This window comes from Parambassis ranga, chromosome 18 (genome assembly GCF_900634625.1).
Source record: "Parambassis ranga chromosome 18, fParRan2.1, whole genome shotgun sequence".
NCBI classification, from domain to species: Eukaryota; Metazoa; Chordata; class Actinopteri; family Ambassidae; genus Parambassis; species Parambassis ranga.
In genome coordinates, this window is record NC_041038.1 from 1,937,060 (window position 1) to 1,959,748 (window position 22,689).

Genomic DNA, 22,689 nt, shown 5'->3' on the forward strand with positions numbered 1-22,689 from the left:
TGCCACACTGCCCAGGAAAAGCCTCGGCCTGACATGGACAGGTGGGGGCTGAGGGGTAGTAGTGGAGAGATCCCAAGACTTACCCTCCCCAAGGCCCTTCAATGTGCCCCGGGGGGCCCATTGTGCCCCCAGCTCCACCACTTGACACATCTGGCTCTCTGAGTATGGTGAGGACTCGTTCAGTCTAACACTGTGCTGTGGAACTAGACAGACCTGTCTGTGCTAACATGTGAGCCTGGAGCTGATTATAAAGACATAAGAGTAAATACTAGAACTAAAATAAACACTGCTTTTGCCCTCGGCTCTATAATACAATTGTGAAAGCTTTGAATTATATGTGGTTACTAAGTTAGGAACAGTTCAGAAATTTTAAATATATACTGTGGAGATTTCTTACAAATGTTTAAATACACAATTTTATCATGTAGCTTTGGTATTGATATTTTTCTTGGCATGATACTTTTATCCATGCTCAGTGAAATTGCATAAAACTGTATTGCATCACCAGATTGCTTGTGTGCACACGATGCATGTGTGCGATGTGTTTTGGTTCTTTCTTTCAGACTAGGGCATTTAAGCATTTTTCTGCATTTTGATGTAACATACAAGAATTTTCACATAGCTTCCAATAAAACCAGAGATGGTGTGGAGCGAAGAGCTTACGAAAATATCTGTGGTGAATTTGTTGGAATCACAAACACTATAAAGAGAAGTCGACACATTAAATTAACATAAAGTATCAGCACATACATGGGGCAATGTTAGGAGAGTAGGCCAAGAATTCTGAACTTCACAAAAATGAAAACAATGAAATACAGAAGTCTCTGAATCAAAGCCAGCAAACATTCTGCAGATGCAGCTGAGATCAGATCAGACTTCAGACACTTGAAAGCAAGAGAGACTGCAGCAATCAGTCCAGCTGAGAGCTGCTCATTTATGAACACCGTTTCACCATCACTAGCTATGACTGATTACAAGTCTATTAAATATCTATGCCATTAGTCTCTTCTACTTTTTTATACTAGAGCTAACTAAGCTGTCTGGCTTGTCTTTGCTGTTTGGGTTTTGAAACAGCAAAGACAGTATCTTGTTACTAGTGTACTGCATGTCATGATGTGTGTCCACAGAGGCATTTTAGGATAGAAATGTTTGTGCAGCTTCCCAGCACTGAACATCTGATGGGCATACCACTAGACAGCAGATAATTGGCATCACTAACCATGCTCCTTACAAAATTGTGGACACCATCTTCATCTGATTTGTGAAACATTTTCATTCAGGGGCTCTATCTGTGGATTTTAATCTGGACTAACACTGTGGCTTATTTGTATATCTTTCTGAGCACATTTTAGTAACAAATAAATCTGGAACTGATAGAAGTGATTTATACATTTTTAGCCGAGAGTGCCATACAGTGATTTCCTTATAGTAGCTGAGAACTTTACACAGGGAAGCAAATGTGATTCATACACTCTTTAATGGCACAAAATGCTACCACTGCATGGCTGCTGATATAGAAAACAAATGGAAAGCCTGGATCTTGTAGACATGTTACATAAGTGTAACATAAAGAAAACATTTACACATTGACACAGTACTCCTATTGTGAATCTGTCCATTCTCTTTTCCCCTTATTCTTATCCTTCCTCCAGCTTCTGTGTGTGTTGATTACATGTACTGTAGGTACATTTGTGTTTGTGTGTCAGAGCATGCAACAGCCGGAGGGTACAGAGCTGACTAAACTCCAGCTGCCTGGACAAGCCAATCAGGGTGATCCTCAGAGCCTCTGTATCTGGAGAGGACAATCGCCACAGTGATGTTACACTGGGGTTAACTCACTGATAGAGGGAAGAAAACATGCTTTTCTGGTCTGTGTTGGTTACATGTGTACATATATTCCAGCACAGGGTGGAGTCTGTGTTTGTGTGCATATGTGTGTGTAAACTCATATCCAGTGTCTGCAAAAATTACCTTTGTGTTAGATGTACAATCAGTAAAGCTCAAGTTACTAGCAGCCCTTCTTCTCTCTGTCTGTCTCTGCTGAGATATAAGATTACCACTGGCTCCAGACAGCAAGGCTAATACTCCTCGCCTCACCTCCCTCTCACCTGACCACAGGAAGGGAGGAAAGCAGGAAAATGAGATGGAATATAAGGATGAAAGAGCAGAGACCAGAAGGGGTAGCGGAGGAGGATGAAAACACTGAAAGAATGAAGGGGTGGACCGTGGACACACATAGACCAGCAGAGATTTATATAGAGGGAGAAAGACAGATGAGAAGTAGTGATTGTCCTGTCCTCCTGCAGGACTAGAATAGAATAGAATAGAATAGAATAGAATAGAATAGAATATACTTTATTAATCCCTTTGGGAAGGTCCCTCAGGGAAATTCGGGTACCAGCAGCAATACAACACCGACAGTCAGAACAAGAGTTAAATAGAATAAAATAGAACATAGAGCAGTAAAATAAAAGATAAGAGGAATTATTTACAAACATTGCACACCAGCATAGATGGTAATGGAATATGGTACAGTAAAAATAAAAGATAAATTATATACAACATTGCAAGTTATTGATACACAGGGATATTGCACAAGTTATTGCACTTTATAATAATAAATTATTGCACGTGTGTTGTATCAGGTAGGCTGTACTCCTCCCTCCTTCTCCCCCTCCTGCCAAAAGCAGAGTTGTAAAGTTTGATGGATTGGGGGACAAAGGAGTCTCTGAGTCTGTTGGTCCTGTTCTTGGGGAGGAGCAGCCTGTGACTGTTCAGGCTCCTCTGAGCACTGATGACAGTGTGCAGAGGATGACTGGCATCGTCCACAATGGCCAGACGTTTTTTAGTGTTCTCCTCTCTGCCACTGTCACCAGGGAGTCCAGCTTCATTCCAACTACAGAGCCGGCCCGCCTAATAAGTTTGTCCAGCCTGTTAGTACACCTTTTGTTCATGTTACCCCATCAACAGACAACAGCATAAAAAAGTGTACTGGCCACCACAGACTGGTAGAACATCCACGGGAGTTTCCTGCAGATGTTGAAGGCTCCCAGTCTTTGCAGGAAGTACGGCGGGCTCTGGCCCACCTTGTACAGTGTTTGATCTGTACAGCATGTCCAGTCCAGTTTGTTGTCCAACCACAACCAAAGGAGCTTGTAGTTGCCTACAATCTCCACCTCCTCGCCCTGATGGTCACTGGGCGTGGCTGTGGGCTGGACTTCCTGAAGTTGATGACCAGCTCCTTTGAGGTGTTAAGCTGGAGATGGTTCATCTGACTCCAGGTGACAAAGTCACTGACTACATTCCTGTACTCATCCTCTCCATCATCCCTGATACACCCCACGATGGCTGTGTCATCTGCAAACTTCTGGATGTGACACAGTTCTGAGTTGTAACAGAAGTCTGAGGTGTAAAGGGTGAAGAGGAGGGGGGCCAGCTCCGTCCCCTGGGGAGCTCCAGTGCTGCTGATTACAGTGCCATGAAGAGAACAAATACACAGAAGCTGCACACACACAACACAAGATCTCGAGCAGCCACAGCAGTCAATAGGCGGAAACCTAAGATGGCGGAAGATGGGGGGGGCCCATAAGACCTCTCCCTGCCAGTCTCCCCTCCTCTCAATCGAACTATGCTAGGGGCCCCATCAGGTCATGCTCACACAAACACAGAGACACACACACACACACCCTGACCTCGCCCTTCCCCCAAACAAGCCCCATATTGATGAGGTCATCGGCCAAGAGGTCATATCCCAGTGACAGAGAGAGATTAAAAAGTAGAATAGAGAAAACTGGAGCAAGAAGAAACCACAAAAGGCAGGTGTGTCATACTTCCAGTAGCTGATGTAGCAGTAATGTACTGTATGCTGCATGTCACAGGCTCTACTCCATTTTTTGCCCTTGCTCATCTATTAGCTCATCAAGCTATTAGCTTTGCATTCTCACCTCCCTCTTCTTCTCCCTCATTCTCCTCAGTGTATAAAATGTTTTGTTGGGTAAGCAGCCTATCTTAGCTGTTGGTAGCCACGGTTTTGAATAAGACATAGCCTCAAACAAGAGCCTGTGGGTCACCTGCATCATTTTTCGAACAGATATATTCTATTTACTGATATACCACCCAAGATGTATCCCAGGGCCAGAACAAGCAACAGAGAGTCACATTTGAAGCCACAACAGAGGATAAACCTAAATTAAGACTGTAATTTACGTCAGTACAAATGATACTCAGCTGCCAGTCAGTGGGTAACCATGCCAAACTGGTGTTGGACTCATGTAGCATTCACCAGATCCTTCCCCAGTCTGACCAGTGATGTTATGTAGCTGCATGAAGTAGGGCTGGGTGATTAATTGAAATTCGATTTCAATTTTGATTTTGGCTTCCTACGATTATGAAAACAAGATAATGTTGCTCTCATTCTCTCCTGTGACGTAAACGTAGCAGCGACACGGTGCGCCGCACCCCGCCCCTGAACACAGTAGCTTCACTTTCAGCATGTTATGAGACGAGGCAGCAGCTACTTCAGCTAACTGGAAGAAGTTGTTTATGACCGAGCGATAAAGGAGCAGAAAAAGTCACAGAAAGTCTCCTCGTCTCCTGCCACCACCTGTCAGTCATCCATCAAGTGTATAATGCAACAGACTATCCCAGCAGCTCCCGGAGACACCAAGAAATCACAGAGGCCATCACATTCATTCTAGCAAAGACGTGCACAATCAGAACTGTTAGCATCGAGAAACTGGTGACTACTTTGGACAAGCGTTACACACGCCATCTCATCACTAGTTCACATTTGCACTGCCTGTGCTTTTTGATGAATGCTGTGACAAAGTTGCACAAGATGTTCATACAGCAGAATATGTCGCTGCTACATGGACCTGTGGTCAAGCCGCATGCTACATTATATCAACACGGGCTTCACCTTGAAGTTTAGACTTCTTTTTTTTTCCTGAAGACCACACGGGGAAAAACATTGATGAAGATCTGATGCAAGTGATGGCTGTGTGTGGCTGGAGTCAATGGCTTCATGCATAGGCTCCACTTATCGTCACCTGTCTGTGCTCATCTCTAAAGCCAGACCATGTTTCTCCTACATTTAGTTTTTTATTTAAAAGGAGAAAGTTTATTGCATTACGTTGCGTGCTTTTGTTACAAAGTGTGTTACTCCTTTTGGCCTCAAAAATAATAATTAAACATAATATTTAAACATTTTTAAGTTGAACATTAATATACTAATCGTATATGCTTGTTTAAATTACTCTGGAATTCATTGTGGCATTGAGTACTCAAACACATCGTGTTTTTATGTATTATTTGCATATATGTTATTTTCACTTTGTTTTTTTGTCACTTTAGTTGTAATTAAACATTAGTCTGTGTGAAAAAGAAAAACCTGTTTCAAGTTCAATTAAAGCCAATTTTGAAATCCATGAATAATCGTTTTGAATAATCGTGATTTCAATTTGAATCATAATAATCGTGATTATAATTTTTGCCATAATCGAGCAGCCCTAGCATGCAGCCTCTTTGTTTTCTTTACAGCTGCACGGATTGTACTCAGTTAATAGTTTGAAACCACTACAGCACACTGATTAAGGTATTCATTAAGGCGCTGTGGCTTAGTTGGTCAAAGCGCCTGTCTTGTAAACAGGAGATCCTGGGTTCAAATCCCAGCAGTGCCTTTGTGTCTGGGGCAACAGTGGCGCAGTGGGATAGCAGGGTTCGATCCCAACTCCTCCCTAGTCACTGTTGTGTGTTCTTGGGCAAGACACTTCACCCTAGCCTGTGGCGCGCCTTGCTAGTCATTGTATGACACTGCTTGTGCAGCAGCCGTAACGAATTTCCCTCTGGGATTAATACAGTATCTAAAAAAAAAAAAAAAAAAGAAAAAAAGAAAAAAAAAGAAATAAAATGATGGAAATGGAAAAAAAAAATAATGGTTAGCTTGCTTGCTAACATTATATGACGAAGTGTCCTGCTTCTCACACTCTCCACAATGACAATTTACCTGCATGAAAACAAAATCTGATTATGAAAATCTTGTATAATCAGACACTTGAGCCTGATTTGATGCCCATTACCTGTATTTAATTTAAAGTTGTTAGTTTGCAATAGTTAGCCAAGACAAAAGTAAATAGGGTATTTTATTATATTTTTAGTTTGTCTGAAAAAAACCTTCAGTCTGCATGCATTGGGGAGGAAGCATAAGCTGTTCTAAACAGGTCATTACACAGGACTGCCTCTACACACCTCTTATAAACCAGAACATAACACAGGTCAACCAGAGATGTACACTTTAAATGAGTGACTTTAAAAGTGAGTTTTTAAGATGTTGAATGGATCTAATATGGGCTGGTTACATGTTCAAAAGACCTTCATGAGTGACTTCTTCACGTGACATTTTTGGTCTGCAGAAATGCAGCACATGCAGTTTCGCCAGTATGCAATGGAATTGCAGATAACATATTTTTGTGATAATAAGGTTGCAGAAGAGCTGAGAAAGAGACTTTGTGGTGAAGCCGACTCCTAAACTGCTCTTCTCAACATTTCTAATCTCTCAACCAAAGTATGATATTTTGTCAAAAGACTGAGTGTATTTCTTTTTTCATCAGTACACTGTTTGATCAAATGTAGGTTGCTGCGTGAATAAGGTGAACTTCTGCCCTTGATACTCTCCACCCTCGACAGTTGTATTGAGTTCCTTTGTTGTGTCAATCATGTGCAGTTCAACTTGTAATAATTATAGTTTTAGCAGAATTTCAAAGGCAGAAAATCAGTCATGCAGTTTTTTTGCACTTGAATTTAGATTTTCTTCCTGTACTGAGACTCATTTGGGAATGGAGGAATAGTTATGTGTTTACCTCTACGTAGCTTAGCATTTTCATAGGCAGCCAGATAGAAAATCAAGACAAAAATAACTCCATAACAGAGAGAGAGACACAGAGGCAGAGAGCAAAGAAAAGCAGGGGAGTGCAATGGAGAAACACACTGAAACATTCAGGTGAATAATTAAGGAAGCAGTGTTGTTTCTTTCTTTATCTCCTCCATCTTCCTCTCCTCAAAGCCAACTTTATCCTAAACCACATAATAATCTCTTTCTCTCTACTTTGCTTTCATCTTTCTTTTTCCTGTGCCTTTCTCTTCATCTTCTCTGACATCTTCTCCATCACTCCTCAGTCAGCAGTGATCAGAGGGATAATAAACTGTTACTGTGCTATACGTAACACACACACATCATGCAGGAGTGGCGTAAAAAAGATAAATATTGGCAGTAACGGATGTTCTGTAATGCACTGTGACGCCTCTTCTAACGCCTCTTCTACCCTAACACTCAGCCTTCAGCTTCTGTCATTTCTTGGTGCCTTTTGTCTAAATCTGTGAAGCAGAGACCGATTTCTGAAAAATCTACCACGACAATATATATAGACTTTAATTGCAGCGAAACATGCAAATGAAACATCAAACACACACACAGACATGCACTCAAGAAAAACATGCTTGGCAATGCAGTGATGCAGACTAGAGATACCAATGGATGCACTAATGTTTAAGTCATTTTTACACCCCACCTCAAAGTTCTTTCTAAAACCCTCTTCTTCTCCTACTCTTCTGTCACTCTTTTTTGTTTGTTTGTTGGGGAGAGTACAGCAAACAGTGGAAGAGAAGGATAAAATAAAATAGAAAAAAGAACTAGGCTCCACCACTCACTGCTTTCCTCTTCTATTTCCGAGTCAAGTGTGCAATGTGTGTGTGTGTTTGTTATTGCTATTTTTAAACTCCTACACAGCAGTACACTGCATGCTTCTGTTTCAATAAGTCCCACTGACTGCTCAAGTGCACACTAGGAAACTTTCAAAGTGTGTCCATGCACATGTGTATAATGTTTTCCATTGTTCCAAAGGTGGAAAATGTGCAAGTTGTTCCTTAAAACACACCTCCGTTCAACTAAAGCCTGTCAAGCAGTTCTGATTCCTGCCTGTTTTTGATATATTACTTCCATTTCAATGAACCTGTTACATTAATGCCATGCGAATACACACATACAGTATCAATAGGAGGACCATGGCGATAACCCAAATGAAAGCAGTGGGAGAGCTAAAAGCCAGCTGAGGCTCCTGCTTTTGATCTCATCATTTACACACACACACTGCTATCACGACTAATAATGCCTGTAATTGCTTTGTTTTCACATGAAGTGAGTGTGTGCTACCCTCTTTGTTCCTCTCCCAAACCTCTCCTCTCCCTTCATCCCTTATTCTGAAGAATTGACAGTGAGGATTATTATGAATGAATGATTGGGGGCTGCAGGATGGTCATGGTGTGTGTGCATGTGTATTATGTCATCTCAGAGGCAGCCATGCTCTATTAGCAGAGTTTGATTCATAAGTAGGAAGCCTCACTTCAGCGATTTCCTTGGCAGCCAGCAGCACAATAGATCCATTACATACACACATACACAAAGGAGGCAAAAAAGGCAAGAATACAGCGGAAGGTAAAAAAAAAGGTGTCTGTGAGAGCTGAACAAAGACAGGATGCCAATCAGGAAACAGGAAGTGTGGATGCAGGAAATGAGGAGGAAGGTGAGAGGAGGGGGAGAGATAGAAAAATGTGTGGAGAGAGCGGATACTTTGTGATTCTGTCCACTTGTGGGATGACGTAAAATATTCCGGCCTGACCACAAACAAAAAGACTATTCTTTGTGTCTCTGTGCCTCTTTACACAGTGTGATCACTGAAATCACAGTGTGTAACATGACAATACAATATCTCCAACCACCTCTTTATTCATGTAGTTATTAAACTCCCCTTACACTGCCTAGAGACTAACAAATCAAATGCTCTACAAATAAAGTCAGACAGCTCACAACTCATCCAGCAACTCTGTCATAAATAAATATTGATGATGAGTATGTGACTGATGCTATCCCGCATCCCCATGAGTGGACGCACACGCAATAACTCAGCCTACTCTTGTGCACAGTCCATGTCATTAACACAGAATGGAACTGAAGCAATGGATTAATGGACACTTTGACATTAAAGGACACATCCAAGCAAGCCTACTATAATCTGTGTTGTATATTACTGTTAGCGGAAATTAAAATATCAAGAGACAAATTCCAGGGCCACCATCGATGGTCATTTTCATTTACAACCGATCTAACAAAACTGTAGCCTTAATCCAATATTAAACCGCACTTCTAACAAACCTCGAGATGTGTGTGTCAAAGCCACTGTTGTACAGGCTGCATGAAATGCTATGAAAATGCTATAAAAACCCCAGACATCAACAAAGACCATTAACTTACACTTTGGCTGTACAAGAGTTGGCATGGCAACCACTGAAGCATATGGAGCCATGCACGGAGAAGTGAGCTGGAACATATCATTGGCATGTCATCACACTGCTTGAGACTGGCCACCTTTTATACTGGAAGCTACATTTTAATGGAAGACTTACAAAGGATGTATCTATTATGTGAGCCATCAGTTCAGTATGGCGATACTGACAGGGTGGAGGAGATGTGGTGGTGCAGAGGGTGCGACAGCAGGTGTGCAACGAATGGTACCTGGCTCATGTTCAAACACACCCCAGTTTAGCTGGTAAGCCTTAAGTCCCCTGAGAGGTCCTCAACATGATAAGTGCACATAAAAGCATATAGAAGTAGTGCCTCATATGCTGAAAAGACTAGTAAGATATCATCCACAAGAAAAAACACACACAATCACATGTAAACAAAGGCCCAGGCAGATGCGCCGACTCAAAAAACACACACAATAAAATAAACAGACATACAAACTTCCACGCGTAGATTTAAACACACACATCACTGCATGTGTAGGGTTTCTATGGATATAGCGTCAGCCCCAAACAACAAGCTGCATAAAATATTCAGTGAATTTTTTGACATGTGCTCTTTCCTCTTTTGCACGTGTAGAAGTGCAAAAAAAATGCTGGGAGAGAGCAATGGGGAGACAGGAAGGAGGGGGAGAAGGAGTCAATGAGGGCAAAGGCAGAGCGAGCAGCAGGAGAGAGTGAGCGAGTGAGAAACTGACTGGGAAATGTAGAGAGGGAGAGGAGAGAGAGCAGAGAAAACCCAGCTGACTCTGTTCCAAGCTACTCCCCTTAGCAACAGCCCTGGCTCAGCCTGTGTCCCATTGGCCAGCTGACAGCATGCATCACAATCCCATGCATGGCTCCTCAGCCAATCAGGGGTTTCCTTGCAACTCTGCATTTTGGATTTCATTTTCACCATGGTAACACAACCCTGTTCTTGGCCCTGAATGTGGCCTCTGTACACACACATACGCACTATACTGTACATGCAGTGTAAAGTTGTTTAACCTTTGATGAGCTCAGGCAACAAAAAGCATTAGTCTGTGGGCACCACAGATATAAACAAAAACCCCATGCTGCACACAAGCTCACTTGGCTAACCCTAAGTAAATGTGTAATTACATGTGCCTTAGTGTTGCAAATAATGAAGCACACAAAAACACAGATAACCAAGGACATTCACAATGAGAAGAAACACATAATTTCTCCATCTCCATCCATTAAAAAACTACTCTGTAAATGCTACAGCAGTTTTATTTATTGCTGTCATGCTGAAAAGAAATTTCAACTTCAAGATGCTCCGGTATTAAGTAGCAGGCAATATAAATCCTGCAGCCATATTGACACAATGGAAATAGTGAAAGTGTTATGATTATGATATGTAAATAATGCCATGGATTAAACGGATTACTTCACTAAGTTTGTTTACAAAACAGTCATGGTCGGACTTAACATTGGCTGCCAATATTAAGTCAGAGTTTTGGGTTTTCCAGTAGATGATGTGAATCCCCAAGAAAGACAATGTAGTACTGTGCTGGAACCTAAAGGTTCAACTGGCAAAAGTATTTAGAAGGATCACAGCTGGAGAACTGCACTGAAACTCCATTATCAGACTTTAAAAGACTTCCCAGAAAAAAAAGCTTCTGCTGTCAAAACTGAAAGATGTACAGTTTGCCAAGAGCTACTGGGACTCTCAGAGGGAACCTACTGGTCAAACTCGACTAAATTTTGGCAACAGATTTCAGAGAAAGGTGTGATGGAATGAACATAGACAGAAAGATAGCTATAGAAAAATGCAGCTTATAACCACTGAAGTGTTGTGGTGAATCTTTGATGTTGTGTGGCCATTTCTCCTCTTTTAGGATATATGGTATCCAGTGACCATCAAATACCAGCAGATACTAAACATATTAGAAGGAATGATCCAAAGCTCTCCTCACATTCTACAAAAATGTTCACCAGCTGCAGAATGAAAGTCTTAGCACTACGTAGATGGTATGGCCATAGCCAGGATATTAGAAATACTGAGGTTCTAAAAGTGAACTTGCTATGACGAAATATTCCGTATGCAAAAGTGGCATTTGAGATGAATCTCCTTTTATTTTCTCTAGGTCTGTACCATAGTAAGACAGTAAAATTGTGATCGTTGTAATCAACATCATCAGGAAGAGTAATCAATTGAAAGTTTCTCTTGACATTGAAAGCACAATTGGCACAAATTCATTGACATACTATGATTTCCACAGTGTGACTTGACAACATCCATGGTTTGGTTTGTATGAGGGTTCTGAGGTCCCGGTTTTTGGTTCAGTTTACATTGTTGAGGTTTTTTCTACCTTTCTCTACCTGAAATACAGCATAAAATATATAGCCTAATTGTCCAACATTTACTATGTTTAAGAAGCAGTTATTACATTGTGTTGCGATTCTGTCACTGCTTGTGTTAGTGCTACATAGCGATGCTTCAGTGTTGCCTCCTCAGTAAGAAAAGTAGCTATTGGCTTACCCATTAAAAAAAATGCAGGTCACGGCATAATTTTTCATAATTTAAAGTGTTCAAACTACCACTGTTTTGTTGTTGTTTTCCTATTGCCATTTGCCATTGAAATACTCTACTTACATTCCGCTCTGTAAGCCATGACGGGACCAGAGTGGTGTGGGTCTCCATTCTGCTCTGACTGCAGCTGAGACTATGAAAAGTGTACGGTTCAGTTAGTTTTTTTCCTGAACCGTCCCATGCCTACTTGATACCTGAGACATGTAGGATTTATATATATATGTATATTAGGGGTGGAACAATTCAGGAAAAAAATCTGAACCGTTCGGTACACGTGTTTCGTTCAGGGCGCGTGTTCTGTTCAGTTCTGGACATGCGCATCAAATAATGCAGGGAGGCATTTTTACCACAGCATGGAGACAAGTGTTGGCAACTTGGCGTCTCTCGCTACATTTGGCGGCTTTCCAAACCTTTTTTAATGAAAAGCAATTAGTGACTCTCTCTGTTGACTTTTGGAGACTGACGTGAAATCATTCTGCAGTCAGGCTCCCCCGCCTCAACGCATTCACAAGCGGTCAGTCACTGTAGCTTCACGCAGCAGGTTCAGCTGCAGGCAGAGCAGAGAAACCCACGGCACTCGGCGTCCAATTGTGCGCAAAGCTGCCGCTGGTCCCGTCATGGCTTACAGAGCGGGATGTAAATAGCATATTTCAATGGCAAAAATAAAATAAAAACACGGACATCAGTAACGTTAGCTTAACCTAGCGTAGTCATAAAGTTCAGACTATCCAACTAGCATACTAACACACGTTCTCTGTCCGACGGTGTGTGCCTGTGTCTCTGTGTGTGTACGCACATCGTGCCTCTTTGCGCAGACAGCAGTGATGAATTGTAAACACACAACCATGCAGACAGAAATGACATGCTGTTGTACAAATAGGATAAATAACATGAGCAAACTAAAAATGCTGTTTAGTTTGTTTAATAAAAGAACAAGGTGTAGACCTGTTATATAGGAAAGGTTATCTTAAATGGCTTCTGTTATGATCTGGTGCTATATAGAAATTAAAAAGAAATGATATTGACTTGACCTGATATAATGATGGGGAAACACTGAACTGATTCCTAAATATGTTGAATGTTGGAAAAATAGGCTATATATTTTATGCTCATCTGGTATTTCCAGAGTGTTAAAAGTAGAAAAAACCTCAACATTGTAAACCGAACCAAACCGAAAACCGTGACCTCAGAACCGTGATACGAACCGAACTGTAAATTTGGTGAACCGTTCCACCCCTAATGTATATATATAAAATATGTTCATGATATGAAGTAAGTAGACATTATTATTGTTAAGGTTTTTTGCATTATTAGTGAACTCTAGTCCTTAAGTTTTTTGCAGCCCTGAGCGCCGATCCCATAACACCTGGTATAGACACACATTTACAATCTTTGTGTCAGCTGGATTGCTCAAGCTTTTTCATGCCAATAAAACCTCCACATTGATCAAAGATACTGTATTAGCAACAGAAGCATTCACTACTCCCATTATTCACCCAAGGAATGGTGCCAGTGATGCTGCATGGTCCACAAGTATCCACACCACGCCTTAAGCTGGATCCATACTCCACAAGAACAGAGAACTTGCTCCTCGGGTGGTAAGAGTTAAAAAAAATAAGTTTGTTTCGGCACGGAGGTACCATACTCCTCGAGAAGTGTGTGTGCATACGGCCCGCCCACTGCAGCGCACGTCACACACAAAAGGTTGACAATGCAATTGTACTGCAAATTTCAGCACAGGTGTGGTTACCTGTCCTAACGAGCTGATAATGCTCAGGGAAGAGGGCGTATAGCATCACAATAGATAGAAGATCAGTGTAGCTGACTGTACAGCAGACCTCTGGTCTGTGTGAGTTTAATTCTGTGAACGTGTGGATGACTGTCTGGAATAATACATCCCGTCTCCCGGTGTTTAATGTGCGCGTCGAGCCACTCTAATGCCGTGATCAATACTGGGATTAATTTTTATCACCACCTTTTGGACAGACATTCTCCTCTGTGCGCTCTGTTTCTTCTACCAGGAGTTGTTTGCAAGCTGCTCATCTAAACTGTCCATCGTCGGTACTTCCTCCTTCTGTCTGTGTGTTCTGCACCTGAAGAAGCTCTTGCCCTTCTCCACATTCATCACACCCACTATATTCCGACCAAGAGAAAAAGTTCTGCCCGGGTCATGTGTCCACGAGAGCTGCACAACGGGCCGGTCCGAGAGAAAAATGACGTCATTTTGTGGGCGTAACGTCGGCAGGGGGAAGGGAGTTCTCTGTTCTTGTGGAGTATGGATCCAGCCTTAAAGAAGTTCAACAACAAGGCTACAGCAAACTACTTAATGGGTACTTGAGCTAGCTTTTTAGTATTGTATACACATAAAACACAACTAACTGTTCAAGTGATCTGGGTGTCAGTGGCGCAATTCGCTTTGCAAAACTAAGTCCTTATAATCGCACTTCATACATTTTTAACGCACATGTTGGCAGGGGGACACAGGCAAGGTAACCGGCTATGTCCTCTTTGTTCTCTGAGTAAGGCACGATATATAAAGGGTGTAAGAGAGGGAGGTTGAGTATCAAAGATAGAAAGACAGGAGGAGAGCAATGGAGGGGGGGGGGCAGAAAGACAGAGTGAAGTAGTAAGAGAGGTAGAAAGATAGAGTAAGAGACAGGCCGGCTCTTGGAGAATAAGCAGGAGGAGAGACAATGAATAGCAGCTCCTCTACAGACAGACACATGATGAATGGGTCTGCTGCCTAAAAAGGCAGTGCACAGAGGACAACAAGGGAAGTGTGTCTGCTCACCCCACAATGTGTATGTGTGTCTGTGTGCGAGTGTATTAGGGAGCATGTGTGTAATGACAGAAGCGATCCATCTGGGCCATTGTTGCAGTGACCGCACTGAAGAGGAGGTTGATATCCAGTATCCCCTTCACTACCCACAAAACAAAACTCACCCATCAGCTCAAAAAAACAGTGCATGGGGTAAGTTGTCAAACCTAACAGCAGATAATTTAAAGTAATAGCAGAGCTTCCCTTTGGGTGTGACGGTGGGCGATATATGTATCCCACCAACAGCAATTAGTCAGCCAATTACCCCAGGGCCTAATTATAACCACCGTCCATAGGAAGGCTTTGGGAGGGGCAATAATGGGCTCGTATGGTAGCTTGTGTTTATCTTAGTGATCATTGATTAGCATGATCACTAGGAAAGGTCAGCACCTCACATTAAAGGGTGACTCCCTAACTGACATTTATGCTTTGTTGTGGTTAATTGGTACAACTGTAGCCAAGTGCTATTCCCTAATAGTGGTTAATGCAAGTACATATTAGGATGCTACCTTAGAGGTTACAAAGGGGTGCAATGAATTCAAAGAGCTATGTGGTAGGCATGTGGTTTTATAGTTTCTGCAATGTGGTCAAATAAAGATCATATTGATGGAACTCGAAAAAAATTGCATGTCATCTCTATAATGGACTAAACTAGCCTACACACTTGGTAGCCTGACTAACATTAACAAATTGTAAAATAACACTTGTAGCTTAAATAATTTTAACTTAATTACTACCAAAGGTGTTTTCCATTCAAAAAAACGTTTAATTGGTGGTGTAATGAAAGTAAGACCAGTGCCTGGCCGATGATAAAAACTTGGTTGGACAAGACCAAATAATTTGCTATTTAACTGTTGAAGACTGCAGCCATATACATACAAATATAATCCATGTCACTGATGGAGCTTTATTGGCAAAAGCCTTAAGTGCAATGGTTGATATGTTGCATTAGTAGAAAATGTGGTGTGAGCTTTTTTTAGCTGATTTCATTAAATCCAGAGTGAGTGTCCTCCACTCTGTGAGTGTATGTTATGTGTGCATGCTGCAGCTCTCAGAGCAGAGGGCTTGGCGGCAGAAGCTCCTCTAATCGAGTTAGTTGTGATAACAGGAGTGGCAGCTGGCTTTCCAGGAATATATTTCTCTACTGAGCATGCACTCTCAGCAAGTGGATTTGACACACACGCACCCACTGTGACCTACCTTTCCGTTTCCTGAGTTTTAAAAATGCATGTGTGGTGCTGACGGTCTTTGGACAGTAAATGCATAATGCATGTACACATCCTAAGACAAGTTTATTAACGCATTCATGTGTACATTCACACTCGCAAGTATAATTAGTTTCAGACACACATCCGCTTAGATGTCACTCTTTCTAGGTTTATCAGGGCTGTCTACCTGCTGCCTCTTCGAGCCATTTAGGTGGGTCAGTAGGTGAATGAGACCTTTAGTGTCTGGCCACTCTGACTGTTTAACTTGAATAAACCAACATTAAGCCTTAACACATTTTATATTTTGAATCATATCCTTAGAATCTTCAAGTATGACAAAAATTTAAAATGTGTTTTCTCCACACAGGAATTAGACAATGTGAAGCATGTAAGGATACTGTAGCAATACACTGTCTGTGTGTATTGTTATAATAATGTACTGCTCTACGCCGCCCCCTATTGAGACCTATTGAGACATACTAGGACCTACTAGACCTACTATATGGCTTCCTCTATTATTAAACTACATCTCCATCCATCAAGGTCAGTCAGCTCTGTGTGTTTCAGTGTCTACATTTTGTGCATTTCTATGCTGTCTTTTTAAAGTTAAACATGCTAATGCTATGTAAATTAAACGTGCGTGTATCATTTGGGCATGTGTATGTGCATTTACTTTTTTATTTTATTTTATTTTATTTACAAACAACTCCTAAAGCATGCTTGACCATTGGTGAACACTGCAATTTGGTATTAGCAAGACTCTTTTTTTCTTGTGTTGTCACCATTGCTCCTCTTCTAAGGAACCCTATTCTGATTGGGTTAAGTGCACTTATGACAGTGTTTTTAATCCCATCACCTGCCTAACATTCTTATGAAAGCACCTGTTCTGTCCAAACCGTTTCCTATAGTGGCCTTTAAATAGTTGTGTGCAGCACAAACCATCTGATGCATCAGAGGATACAGACCTAACCCTAACCCAACCAAATGGAAACTTTCAGTATGAACTTTCCTTTATTTTTACAGGGTTCCACAATGGTGGAAGCAATTTTAACAAACACATTGGTTAGTGCAGCAGCAATAACCAAACAGATTAAGACCTGGTATGTAAACCCCTCTTTGAAAACTTCCTCCACTAACATGCAGATATAGTCCCCTTCCATAGCTGTATTTTCTGGAGAGGTATATTTTAATAAGGGATTTAAGAGAGCAGCCTGTGTGCGCATGACACATTTTTATCAGTCAAACAGACTGGCAGCTCCACATATAGATGGTCAATGTATAGCAATTGTTCAATTAAATAAATGGTAGATTGTATATATTTTTCTATATATTTAAAGAGTATTCTAGCTTGATCAAATAAAAATAAAAGAACAGAGACAACATTTCTGCTGGCTGAGAGCTTAACTTCCTCTCAAATGTTTAAATCAACACGTCAAGTAAGAGCATGTAAAAAATAAAAGGCTTCAAGCTCTAGTTTCACATCTAAACTACAGCATCCCTCTCGATCCTCGCTTCTGTCACTCTGTCTCTCCCCTCCTCTTCTCTCTCCCTTTGCTGGCCTCTTACACACAAAGGCAAGAGGGTGGAGGAGGAGGGAGGGGAAGGAAGGCACAAAGGACTGTGGGCTTGCCCTGGGGAGAGGGAGGATGGGGGGGTAGATGTGGGGGTAACAGGGGGTCAAAGGGGGGCCATGGGGGTGTAGAGGGGTAGGGGTGGGGAGAAACCTGAGAGGCAGAAAGCCAGAACAGGAGCTAGGGGGGAGAAAAGTGGGGAGCGATGGTGGTAATGGAGGGTCTGAGGGTGAGCACAACACAAGACAGCTTGTAGCTGTGGTGATTTTTTTGTCTTCACTTTGAAGGATGAATGGCGGTAGATTTGCTCAAGAAAGGGATTTGGTTTGTGAGAGTTGGGAAAAGCTAGGATTTCATGAGATTTACACTTTTTCTTCAACAGGAATGCACATTCACCATCAACTAAAGCCTGTGTAAGCGTTTTAGCCACGTCTCTATTTTTCAGGCAGTGTTCACATCTTTTGCTTTTTCTCACAAACTTACTTTCATACAGCAGCAACAGACGATGTTCACTCACTGCTATTACATTAGTCCCTCAAAGTGAATTAGATTAAACAAAAGACTGTTGAAGCTGTCCATCACTATATTCTGTATAAAGTTCTCATGATTTAACAGCAATACTAATTTCTGCTTATTCCTTTCATCTGTATAGCTGGTTGGTATAACAATATCACTTATTTCTGTGCGATACAAAAAAACTATGTCAACAATACAAGCTAAAAGATCAACTAGATCAACTGCTTTCTGGTGGGTGCACTTGCTGCATCTGAAAACAAGCCTTGTTGAAATTCTACCACTGCGCAAGTAGCTGGTGTATAGTGTACAAAGAGAAGCATCTGAAATGAGACACAGAACGAGATAGTTGTTGCTTTTGCTGCTTTTGGGCACAGGCACAGAAATAAGAGCTACAAAAAAGTTGCTCTAGTCCCAAAGCAACTAATTTGTCTGTAAAGTCTTAGAAGACACTGGTGGTAGCAGTAAACACTTGAAATACAAGGGATACAATAAGAAGCACCCAGTGTGCACGTGGGCTTGAAAAAACATTTCTTGGCATTTAACTTCCTCATAATTGAACTGCTAAATTGGACACACAAAACACTTTAGGTGATATTCAGCCATATATTGCCCCAAATGAGCCTGCTGGCTGGCTGCTGGCTGTACACGTCAGGGAGCTTACACACACAAAAAAACATTTGCACAGAAATGTGGAAATGTGACAGTTGTGAGTAAAATAAAAACCAATTTCTTTTTCTTTTATACTAGGTTATCACTCACCCTCGCTCACCCTGACCTAACCTCTTCTAACTGCCTGTAAAACCACAGCATGGCCTCAGAGACAGGTGCTCACATCAACATCTGAATGTATACATAGCTGTGCTATTAAACACGTTGCTGGATGAACTGATGCACACACCCAAAAGAGGCCTGTGACAGTTGGGAAATGTAGGCCAAACAATCAGCACAGAAAATGACAGGAGGCATGTTGTACATTTTCTTCAGCAAGCACTCTTGTCACCCTGTACACACACAACCACAACCTACAAAGCGAGCTCGCATGAAATTAATCACACACATTCCCAGTGCCCTCCATCTGTGTGACAGTTATATAACCAAATAGGCAGAATGGGATCTCTTTCTTTGCACCTTTTTGTTTCATCACACCTTTAAATGTTTCATTTCTTTCTGCTCATCTTCACACAGTCAGCATTATTTTAATACATATTTTTCCTTTGTTTTAATCATTAATGGCACTTTGATGGAATAAATGTGACTGTTAAGAGCTTAAATGTGGTGAATGTGGCAGTACGCCCTCACAGACCTCCAGGAAGTGGATGATGTCAGCTCCACTGCTCTTCCTTTCCTCTCCACGCCACTCCTCTCTCAATGACACCACTGATGATGACAGAGGAGGAGGAGGAGGAGTAGGAGGCAGAAGAGGAGGATCATGAAGAGGAGTTTCTCCCCCTCCCTCTTCTTCCTGTCCTACTCCTCACCCACTGCTTCCTGCCTCCCAACCCCCGGGCATCCTGACTCAGCTCTCTACCACCTCTCTTCTCTATGTTCTCCCTTCAAATCAGCTCTGGAACCAAAAGCACTTGCACTTTTATATCCAACACCCTTCAGCCTCAGGGTCTGAGAAAGATTCTTTCTTTTGAGCTTTGGTTTTAGTCATTTCTTTAGATAACATTGGCAGAAAGAAGGAGGCTGAAAATGAATGAAAAATCTACACTGATGCAACAGATTGAAGCTACAACTCTTACAAGATCACTAGGTGTTATGAAAGCAGAAATGCTTTTCTGTGCTGCCTCCACAGGGTGTGTAGCACATGTGGATGGCACATGGCTCATAGCGATTAAAAGAAAGAACAGGAGGAGGAGGATGGAAACAAAGCAAGAGTGGGAAACAGTTGATGTCCTGTTCAAAACTCTGCACTGAACACCTAAAACTGTCACTGGCTTGCATAAGAGATGGAAACTTAACCGTGTTATAGTTTCAGGACCATATTTAAAGCCTAATTAGCTCAAATATATACTTTGTATGATTTTTGGACATGGGTGTGCTATTGTCCATGTTGTTACAATTAAATTTGTACCTTATTCCCTCCATCGATGCCTGCAGGACTGCAGCTTTTTTGTGGCCTCCTACTGCTCCACAAAGCTGCAGCTCAACATATGCCACTCATCTACCATGTCTTAAACTAGATTCCTGTCCAAATAAACCATCTGACGAAACTGGTCCCAGATGCAGCATATGGAATTGTTTCACTTACAATCAGCCAACACCAAACCCCTGGTGTAAAAGGTGCTGCCAAGCTCTATAAGTCAAGTATGGTGACATCATCATAGCTTTAGATTTACTATTGCTATTAGAGTGGGTTTTCTGGAATCATACCAGAACTACACTCACCCAAAAAGGCTGTGAATTAGACGTTTATGGTACATAATGCAGTTCTAGCCCTGTGGCATATCTCTGCAATTCTATATCAGGTCTGTGACATGCTGTTGAGACATTAGACAAGAATAGGTCAATCACACTACAACTCTACACATTGTTGTAAAAATGATTCTCTGGGATCTGCTCTAAAATGACATTTTTAGTCACATGTTAGTAGAGTTGGAATAAATCCAACTCCTGATTTTTGTACAGGTGACCCCTTTACTTTTGGGATTATCACGTGTATTTTCAGTCCCTGTTTGATTAAATAAAGGAATGAAACAGGGCTTTTCACACTGGTTTTCACACATCTCCTATATACAGCATGCTTCTCTGCATTTGCTTGGCTACCATGGTAACAAATCCTGACCAAGCCAGGAAAGCATCATGCAACTGCGTAAGTATCATTAAAAAACACTTAGTTGCTATGATTTCTCTCCTCACTCCCAACAAATGAGAAGCTTGCAGCCAAACTGCTCTCACTACATATGTGCATGTGTATGCATCTATAAGGATAATGGTGGCTGTCTTCTTACCCTTCAGCACAATTGCCCGTGCACTGGTGTGTGTAATGAATCTGATTCATGGCCAGCTGTAAATGTGTGTAATAAAGCTCGTCTGGCTAAGTGATGAAAAACCCCAGGTGTGTGAGCCTTGGTGGGACCCTGGATCTTTGTCCCTGAGAGGGGGATCAAAACAGTGTGTAAGAAGAGAGTGTGGGGGTGTTTGAGGTGTGTGTCAGAGTGTTTAAGGACTGTATGTGTGAAAATTAAAGAGCTGGTGTTAGGTAAGGCAAAGATATGTGTATAGGTGTCGGGCTCTGGCCTATATTTATGAGCCGTGCTGATTTAACTCCCGTACCAACACAGAAAAAACTATTGTGCAAAAAGAACAATTTAACATTTAAAACAATTCATCAATAAGTCGTGAACATAATACACTGCACAGCATTGGGCTGAGAGAAGAGGTTACTGAAACAACAGACTGGCAACTTGGCATCCATCAAAAATATGAAACATTTCATGAAATAAAATGAATGAGCAGGCAAACAGTCTGCCAGAACTAACAAAAGAAAATGTGTGGGCCAGGAAATGTAGCCAAGACCACTTCTTTTATGCTTAAAAACACATTATTCACATCAATTCTAGTTTAAGGTACATAGTGTGTTATAGTATCCCAAATACACACTTTTAAACAAGCAGCCCAGAATACAGACGGAAAGGATGAAAACAATACAGAGCGAAACCACTGGAATTTTGGTTCTAATGGCTACAATTGAAACGAAGGAAAAAGCATTACAAAATATACCTACTTAGTATTTAACTCTTGCAAAACCAGACACGAATGTGATAGTCAAAAGTCAAACAGGCTTGGTGTGGGGGGGTTGATGCGATATAAGAGGTCAAAGTCTTACCTGAACAGGTGGGTGACTGCAACCAGATGGAGATGGTTACCCTGCAAGAATAATAATGTAAAAAAATATTGTCAGTATGTAAACAACACAATTTAACTAAATATTTGCTAAAAAAATAAATAGTTTGCACTAACAAGATTCTTTAAAAAGAAACATATAAATAGAAGGTGTTAGGAAACTACTAAGATTAATCTCACTACAACATATATCTGCATAAAATGATTGCACATTATGCAAGCACATATTAGATGGACATGGTCACCTTACCATTACTTTTCTCATTCTCTCGCTCTGCAGTGTCTGCTGTCAATTTGTTGGTCCATAGGAAGCAAGTTATTTCACTTCAGTGAGGTGTTGGCGGCTCCTCAAACACAACACAACCTGTTTTAGCCATGTTCCTCTGTGTCCTCTGTGAACAGAAAAGATAGAAATGATCTTTAATGGTTAGGGGGAAAAGCAGTTAACTAGTGGACACTTACAGAGTACCACATACATCTCATAATAAGGCGGCTCTTCACTTTTTGTCTGAGAGAATGACAGCCCCTCCTGAATCACAGACTGGAGTGTGAGAGTGTCGCCATCTATTGGTCCAAACGCACACTTGCAACAGCTTGCATTGGTACAACTACCTCAGAGCTGGCATGATGCATTCATTTCACAAAGTGCATACAACACAATTTTAATCTATTTGTATCACACAGACCTGAACAGTTAAAAAGTTAACAAGCAACTAACAGACAGTATGCACGGCTGAAAAAGGTATAATTAGACATGAAGTTGACATTGTGAGAGATTGTAGAACATCAGAAAATGGGTGACAAAAAAATCTAGGGTTCAGGGTTCACGTTGTGGCC

General features: G+C 41.5%; 1 protein-coding gene and 1 non-coding gene across 4 annotated transcripts in view; one reads left to right on the plus strand and one right to left on the minus strand.

Annotated features, from left to right (window-relative positions):
- kdm6ba (lysine (K)-specific demethylase 6B, a) overlaps positions 1-22,689 on the minus strand; it is an 80,896-nt gene that overhangs the window by 56,280 nt on the left and 1,927 nt on the right. For 2 of the 3 annotated variants that reach the window (XM_028428855.1, XM_028428859.1), the window contains exons 2-3: positions 22,103-22,244; positions 21,836-21,876 (exon numbers count right to left, since the gene is read on the minus strand). The gene's annotated coding sequence lies outside the window, so the exon portion shown is untranslated. Of the gene's footprint in view, positions 1-21,835; positions 21,877-22,102; positions 22,245-22,328; positions 22,417-22,689 lie in introns of all 3 variants that reach the window. The other variant, XM_028428856.1, reaches the window with a different exon arrangement.
- Positions 5,605-5,678, plus strand: trnat-ugu (transfer RNA threonine (anticodon UGU)). The gene has a single exon. It is a non-coding gene; the product is annotated as a tRNA-Thr (tRNA).